We start from the raw sequence: 8,881 nt of genomic DNA on the forward strand, positions 1-8,881 counted from the left end.
GCATAATATATTTTGCTTCCAGAATGCCCAGTAAAGCTGAAATTTTTCATTTAAAGTGATATAAAAAATTTCCCAAATATCTACTTAGCAATCTTAAATCTGAGTTTTGGCAAGACAATTTAATGCATACGAAATGAAAACACTACATTTCTCACTCTCTCTCACACACGCACAGATTAAAACCTCAAAATTTTCAGTGTATTTCCTCTTTCTTATACAGCTCAATTTTTATGCAGCTTACTTATAATTTAAAAGCAATTTTAAACATGATTGTCATAAAAATATTTTAAAACAGAGATGAAATATATAAAGGCAGATATAGATCATCAATGGTTACATTGGGCACATCACATTTCTTTAGAAATAGAACTGTTTCTGCTACTGTAAACAAACTTTTTTCTCACACATTTAAAGTGAGATTAGTGCTGACATAAAATTATCACTCTACGCACAGTCTGAGTGTTTGCACTGGGTTTGAGGTACATTTTCTTCATCTTCACAGCCCCATCACTCTTACTTGAGACTATGGGTCAACGGAAGTTTGCAGGCTAAAACCATTCAATAATATTTTCATCAATGCTGGAATGATAGTAAGTAACATTACAAAATATCAGAGGCCAAAAATGTTTCTTTGTTGGAGCCCAAGATTTTAACTTATTCTTCGTTGCCTGAAAATACTGCTCATTTAACCTCTTTAGGAAAAAAAAATATTTTGGAGATGAATAATTCCTTCCTTAATGCTTCACCCAAGACGATTGCTTCACACTTATCCTCTGATGCTTTGTTGTTTTCATCCATTTGATGTAGCAGGCACCAAGAATCATCTTTCCTTTGGTGATCTGGCATAACGATCTCTTATGCTTTTTGCTAGTTGTTTGATAAATATTTTGTAAATTTTTCCATGGTATGTATGCACTGTTTTTTGTAGTTCCAATTCTAAAGGTTTTATTAAGGAATGAACGTTGTCATCTTGAAAGAACAATTTCTCAGCGCTTCATAAACAGCTCTAAAAGCTGGTTGCTTATCATCATGGTAAACACCTCTGTTCCCGTGAAGAATAAAGATTCCTTCTTCTGCTTCTTGGCAACTGCTTCCATATAGACAATGATCTGGATGATAATTCCATTGACACGGAGAGACAAAAGGGCTTTCTGGATTGTGAAAAACATGATATCCAACAAATCTTGATCACCCATGTCATGTTTAGCTTGTATATTTTAAGCCATGTCATAAGTATGTCTCCTCATTGTAGTCGCACAGTTGTCACATCATTCTTGAAATACTTCCTTCTCATTCCAGTCATGTTTGTCAACATTACTCCAGAGTTTCCTCCAGCTTTTCCACGGTATGGATGCCTAGCAAAGCGACTATTCCATCCTATTCGAGGTTCCTTGGGTTCTGGTGCCATTGCAGCAATTTGTGTGGAATGAAATTTCTTTAGTAAAGACCAAATAGTATCAACTGGTCATAAAAAAAGGGCTATCAGTGTGGGAGTCAACTTATTTCAGGAATAACGGCAAGGACAATCTCTGCAAACCACATGGTTTAAAAAGGTTTTCCACTCTGCTGCATTCTCACTTGGAAAGGTTATGGGGTATATTGTATAATTAAATATTTGGAGAAATGACCCCTGTCAAATCTTCCTTTAAAGCTGTGATGTAGCTGATCTTCAGCAAAAACCTGGAATTGAAAAGCTTTGATCCTGAAAATGATAGCTGACTTCAACCTGGTCATAGTTTCTTCCAGTCTTTCACCACAGGCAACTATAGCTAGATGCATTTTCTCAACAGGCTGTATTTTCAGACTACACCTGTCCCACCCGCCTGGATGCGCAGCGGGACCAGCCTTGCCCGCTCCTCTCACTGCACCACATCTGCCTCCAGCCAGTCAAGAAGCCACTGCGTGCCTGCGTCTTCCAGTCACTGCCACCTTTTCCTTCCTCCAGGGATGTGGCAGCTGGCTGAAGGCGTAAAGGAGCGAGCAGAAGCCGCAGGCCAGACAGAGCGCCACCAGGCACAAGTAGCGCTGCATGGCTCCAGCCGCCTTCCTTGGTCTCTGTCTCTGCCACGCCCACCTGGGGAACTGGAGCAGAGGGAGCCTAGTTCTGGAAATTTACCCTTTTTACTCTCCATGGATTCAACAGCAGTGTCTAAAAGAAAAAAAATCATCAATCAATCAATCATTTATATATATTTTAATATAAAGATAAAACAGTGCGAACCAGTGGAACTGGATAGAAAGTAATTCAATTTTACAGAACACATCTGTTTTCCAGGCTCTTACTTTTAATAAACATAAAAAGAGCCATATATATTTCTGTGGAATTCCCCTTTTACTTAAGAATTCATTAGCGAATTAGTTTAATGAGGCTGTTTTATTAGAGGCTGTAGTTTCATTCAAAAATTAGAATAGGAACAATGACTTGTAAAAATTCAACACTGTATTTTATTTTTGAGATGGAGTCTCACTCTGTTGTCCAGGCTGGAGTGCAGTGGCATGATCTCGGCTCACTGCAACCTCCATGTCCAGGGTTCAAGCCATTATCCTGCCTCAGCCTCCTGAGTAGCTGGGATTACAGGCACGTGCCACCACGCCCAGCTAAACTTTTTTTGTGTTTTTAATAGAGACGAAGTTTCACCATCTTGGCCAGGCTGGTCTTAAACTCCTGACCTCGTGATCAGCCCACCTTGGCCTTCCAAGGTGCTGGGATTACAGGCGTGAGCCACCGCGCCCGGCTGGAAGTTCTTTCTTCTTAAAAGGATCATAAATATAATTCACACAGGCATGACACTTTTACTAATATAGATTGACTTTTTGCTTCAAATAACCCATTCGTACATCTAAATTAATTTTGGTCTGTATGTGTGTGTGCATGTGTGCGTGCGTGGATGTGTGTGTATAAATGGCAGTAAAGGGTAAAAGGGAAGGTGGAAAAAAGGGAGATGGTCTAACATTTTTCACACATTTTTTAAATACACCAAAGATATGTAGTAAAAACAATGGTGCGGTGAAAACAAAATGTTGCAAACTGGATAAAAGACTTAGCTCCAGGTCCCGTCCCGTCCAGTCCGGAGGCGGCGCCCGCCAGCCTTAAGCTCCAGGCAGTTCAACAAGGGCCGCTCCTACAGGTTCTTGGGGGAGGTCAAGAACAGACTCCTCTCCAGATATGACCCCCAGAAGGAGGCAGAGCTCTGCAGCTGGATCACGGGACTCACCAGCCTCTCCATCAGCCCGATTTCCAGAAGGGCCTGAAGGATGGGATTATCTTACGCACATTCATGAACAAACTGCAGCCGGCCTCAGGCTCTTAAGATCAACCGCTTCCGTGTAGAACTGGCACCAGCTGGAAAACCTCTCCAACTTCCTCAAGGCCATGGTCAGCTACAGCATGAACCCCCTGGACTTATTTGAGGCCAACCACCTGTTTGAGAGTGGGAACGTGACCCAGGTGCAGGTGTCTCTTCTTGCCCTGGCAGGGAAGGCCAAGACTAAGGGGCTGCAGACCAGGATGGACATCGGTGACAAGTACTAAGAGAAGCAGGAGCGGAACTTCCACGACGCCACCATGAAAGCCGGCCAGTGCCTCATCAGGCTGCCCATTACCAACAAATGTGCCAGCCAGTCAGGCATGACCATGTACGGCAGGGCACGGGGAGGCATCTCTATGACCCAAGAACCACATCCTGCCCCCGCCATGGACAACTCCAGATGGGCACAAACAAATGTGCCAGCCAGGTGGGCTTTTTGACTCCTGGGACCCGGTGGCACATCCACCACGCCAAGCTGGGAATCAACAACTGTGACAACTCCTCCATGTCCCTGAAGATGGGCTACAGGCAAGGCGCCAACCAGAGCGGCCAGGTCTTTGGCCAGATCTTCAAATACACGGCCCCAAGTACTACCCGGAAGCCCAGTGGCCCATGGGGCTCCCTCGGGTGCCGGCGACTGCCCGGGGCCAGGGGAGGCCCCTGAATATCTCCCTTACAACCAGGAGGAGACCGGCTACTGAGGCTCCCAGCACACTCTCTCCCCAGACGGTCTCCCCGTCTGGGTGTTTGGGTTTTTCTGTGTTTCCGTCTTTTTTTTTCCAACCTGTTCAGTGCTACCAGTCAACTGAGGGTCTGTGAGTGGCGGCGTGGGATCAGGCAGCAGGGTTTTTTTCCCCACACCCCTCCCCATTGCTTTGGTTCCTTCGCAGGACTGAGCCACCGGGCTCTGGGGAAAGGGATCAAGGCCTTTTCCTGATGCGTGTAGGATAAGGGTCCCCACTGGCATGTCCAGGCTGTGCACCGAGCTGTGCTGGGGAGAAGAAACCTGGGCGTGGAGGAAACCGGACCCAGAAGATTTCCAGTGGCCTCTCTTCTTCCCCTTTTTGTCAGCCAGTTTGTGGTTTCTGTGCCCACAAAATCTTCAGGAGGTATTAACTAAAGAAAATTTTTTTTTTCCTGAGGAAAGGCACGGAGACAGTGGAGAGGGTGCTGGGAAATAAGTGCCCTGGGAGAGGGGGCCCAGACACGATGCTAAAATATCTCAGGCTCCTGAGTGGCTGGATTTCTCTAGGACCCTCAGACCTACATTGGGGCCCGGTGAGAAAACTGAGGCCCGTACAAGGTAGTGGAATTCTGAGTTGCCAAGGTTAAGCCTGACCCCTCTCCATCCTAGCTCCCCCACCCCCGTGGCCCTCACTAGGATTTTTGTTTGTTTGTGTTTTTTTGAGATGGAGTCTCACTCTGTCGCCCAGGCTGAAACACAGTGATCTCCCCTCACTGCACCAGCCTCCCACGCTCAAGCGATTCTCCTGCCTCAGCCTCCAGAGTGGCTGGGACTACAGGCATGTGCCACCACGCCTGGCTAATGTTTTGTATTTTTATTAGAGACAGGATTTCACCATGTTTGCCAGGTTGATCTGGAACTCTTGCCCTCATGTGATCCCCCCGCCTCGTCCTCCCAAAGTGTTGGGGTAACAGGCATGAGCCACCACGCCCAGCTCCTCAGTAGGTTTTAAGGAGCCTTAGCCCTCCTTCTCCCCTTAGGGCCTGACCAGGTATACTGGTCTATCAAGAAGCTTACAGTCCTGGCAGATGGTGAAGGGGAGCCAGTGTGTCACATGGTCAGAGAGGGAGTAAGAGAGAAGGGGGCAGTCCCATGCTGTTTTTAACAATCAGATCTCTCATGAACTCACTGTGAAGAACTCACTCAAGTGGATTGTGATAAACTAAGCTTGTCCAACTCGCAGCTTGTGGGCTGAATGCAGGTCAGAACAGCTTTGAATGTGGACCAAAACAGATTTGTCAACTTTCTTAAAACATAAGCGATTTTGTGTGCATGTCTGTGTATGTGTGTCTTTTCCTTTTTTCTTTTTTCTTTTTTTTCTTAACTCATCAGCTATTTTCAGTGTAATTTATGTGTGGTCCAAGAAAATTCTTCTTCCAATGTGGCCCAGGGAAGCCAAAAGTTTGGACATTCCTGTGCTAAACTATTCATAAGGGATCCACCCCATGATCCAATACCTCTCACTGGGTCCCACCTCCAACACTGGGGATCACATTTCAGCATGAGATTTGGAGGGAACACACATCCAATCTCTATCAGGGGTATGTGCCCATTATTGAGACAGGTTGTAGAGTATGCACACTTTCAAACGGGTCCTGTCATATTATTTTCTGAAATGTTTAAAACCATTTAATTTCCCATCCATTGCCCATAAAGGCTGTTTTCCTCATATCCTCATCACTCAATGTTATCTAGGATTCTTAAATTTTCTAAACAAGTGGTGAAAATACAGATCACATTTTATTTGTACACATTGCATTTGTCAGATTGTTAATAGTGTATTGGATTCTTTGGCCCATTTTGCTATTGAGTTTACTATTTCCTTTGTTCATTTGAATATCAATCATATTCACTTTACCCTAAGCAGTGTCAACATTTTCTTCTATTGTCATACGTCTGATAACTTTGTATGCCAGCTTTTATTGAAATGAGTCTTTATGATTGTTATACTTATTCTAAAGTTTTTGTATTTAATTAAATTTGTTGGATTAGTGTATCTTTTATTAAACTGGGACAACAAGCCCAAATCTATGTTTTGTTGGGTTCATTCAGATTTAGAATTCAGATAACTTTTTGGTGGATAAATTATTTTTATCATAATGAAGAATGGCTATCATAATGCAATATGATCATTTCTGCCAATGCTTAATGTTTTGTAGTCCACTTTGTTTATGTGATCAGGAGGGCAAGACCTGAATGACTTTGACCAACTCAGCGTTCTGGACCTCCTAGTCCTCAGAATGATTTTAGAATGTTCCAAGAAGACAATATCCTGAAATGGGGAGAAACTGTCTGGGACAGTCTGGACTCTGTCCTTGTTTTTCCTAGAACAGGATATTCCTGCAATTCTTAAACTCCAAGAACCAAGGTGCACATGGGGTGTGAAACCTCGGGTGGAGCACTCAGGGGTTCCTCAGCTGCAGTACACAGTGGGGCATGTGCAAAGGAGACTCTGTCAACCGTGGGCAACTTTTCTGACCTCAAGGGTCAGGCTTGTCATCATAGAACTTAGGCTTTTGCTGATTCTTCCTGCTCCTCTGTTAGTAATAAATGTAGTTTGTCTGATTTACTGTGTGAGCATTCTTCTGTTTCTGGCAGCTTGGTTTATATAAAATACCTCCTGCTAGACCTACAAATCTATGCAATGTGGAAGTGTCATAGAGGTAAACAAGCAACTTAACTGAGTTGAAAACTAACATACATAACATGGGGCCACTGCAGCAAGGGGCAAAATGATCCTGCCAAAATGTCATATGTGACCATTCCAGACATATTGTGGAAGAAGAAATTGGATGCTGAAACTCAGAGAGATCTGAAGATCTTATCCAAGCCAACAGGAGGCTAATAAAGCCAGGGAATTCCACTGTACTCTGATTCAAGAGTACAAGCTTCATCTCAGAGAAGAGCAATGCAATGGCACTAGTGATCAGACCAGGGAGACCCTCTGCCACAGAGAAAGCAGAGGTCTAGAGAATAGCACGAAGACAATAAAAGACTCCAGATTCAATTTCCCTTTGCCTTGAGGCCACAGAAAGCCCAAAGCATGTGAACATCTTCTTGGAGGCATTTAACTAAAAGAACAATTGAAACTTGAAGAAAATGTGAGTCAAAAGTTAAATTTAAAGATATGTTACTTTCTCCAACCCTCCCCCACCAATTCACCACAGGATGAGTCTAGTGAGATAAAACATGTCATTTATACAAAATACAGAAGTTTTATGTTCTTTATGTGAGCAGAAATATGTTCAAATTTTACTCAATAAATGTGTTTTGTTTTACTACTAGAAATAGTAAATTTCACTTGGTCATTACTTAATTTTATAATTATCTTTATTTAAATTTGTATCAGCTCACTCCCGGGTATCTACCTACAGGAAAAGAAGTCATATGAAAAAGACACATGTACACACATTTATAGCAGCACCATTTGCAGTTGCAATAATGTGGAACCAGGTTAAATGTCTATCAGCCGATGAATAGACAAAGAAAATGTGTTATAGATACACCATGGAATACTACCCAGCTCGGAAAATGAACCAAATAATGGCATTCGCAGCAAACAGGATGGAGTTAGAGATGATTATTCTAAGTGAAGTATCTCACGAATAAAAAAACAAATATGATATGTTCTCACAAGTGGGAGCTAAGCTAAGAGGGTGTAAAGGCATAAGAATGACATAATGGACTTTGGGGACTCGGATGGAAGGTTCGGGGGGTTAAGGTACACATTGGGTACAGCGTACACTACTCGAGTAATGGGTACAGCAAAGTCTCAGAAATCACCACTAAATAACTTTTCTATGTAATGGAAAACCACTTGTTTTCCCAAAACTATTTCAATGTAGTAATATATAGGAAAACAATGAATATGATAGTCTTGAGGTGCAACATTCACTGGATTTCATATGGGAGAAAAACAGCTAAAATCAAACACGTGGACAGGCAGTCAGAACATTGTCCATCACATACATAGTAAAATTAATAGGAGGCCAAACGTTCACGAGGAGAGTCCATTTGGAATAGCCTGCACCTGCAGTGAGGATGTACGCCATAGGGCACACATAACTCATGTTAGGGAGAAAACGTATAATTTTACTCAATGTGAAAACATCTTCGGAAATAGCTCACTCCATGCTGTCCAGATGCATTTCTGTACTGTAGAGACTAAGAGTCATCAAAGTGAAAAACCTCTGCCCCGCTCCAAGTTCTGCTTCACACAGGAGTAATACTACTGGAGGGAAAAGCCATACATGTCCCAAGTGAGGGAAAGCCTTTACATATCAGTCATTTCTTATGAGACATATGAAAATTCACACTGGATAAAAACCGTATGAATGTAACAAAAGTCAGAAAGTCTTTAGATATTCCCTACACCTGAATAAACATTTAAGAAAGAGCATTCTGGAGAAGCCCTATGGATGTAAGGAATGTGGGAAAGTCTTCAGCAAGCTTCAAAACATGCACATATAAGGAGCCACGCTGGAAAAGAAAAACCCCTATAAATGTGACAAATGTGGAAAAGACTTTGCAAAGTCATCAGAATTAAAAGTCATCTTAAGATTTACAATAATGAGAAGCCCTGTGGGTGAAAACGGGGAAATCATCATTAATTTTTTCACCATACTCAATATGAGAGGAGGACATACTGGAAGGGAGCTCAATGAGTTAACATGCATAAGAACATCTTCCTGAACTCTCGTATCTTATAGAAGTGTGAAAAGAAACCCTCTGAAAGTAAAGTCTATGGAAAGCCTTTTCTCTTCATTCATCTTGAGTACCTATTTGTTCTCACACTGGAGAGAAGCTGTGAAAGTAAGGAATATGAAAA

At 42.7% G+C, this 8,881-nt stretch overlaps 2 pseudogenes; one reads left to right on the plus strand and one right to left on the minus strand.

Annotated features, from left to right (window-relative positions):
- Window positions 1-820: 820 nt before the first annotated feature.
- Window positions 821-2,031, minus strand: LOC139358563 (glucoside xylosyltransferase 1 pseudogene; annotated as a pseudogene).
- An 871-nt stretch (window positions 2,032-2,902) lies between these two features.
- On the plus strand, window positions 2,903-6,768 carry LOC139358368 (calponin-2 pseudogene; annotated as a pseudogene).
- Window positions 6,769-8,881: the final 2,113 nt, after the last annotated feature.

This window comes from Macaca nemestrina, chromosome 15 (assembly GCF_043159975.1).
Source record: "Macaca nemestrina isolate mMacNem1 chromosome 15, mMacNem.hap1, whole genome shotgun sequence".
NCBI classification, from domain to species: domain Eukaryota; kingdom Metazoa; phylum Chordata; class Mammalia; order Primates; family Cercopithecidae; genus Macaca; species Macaca nemestrina.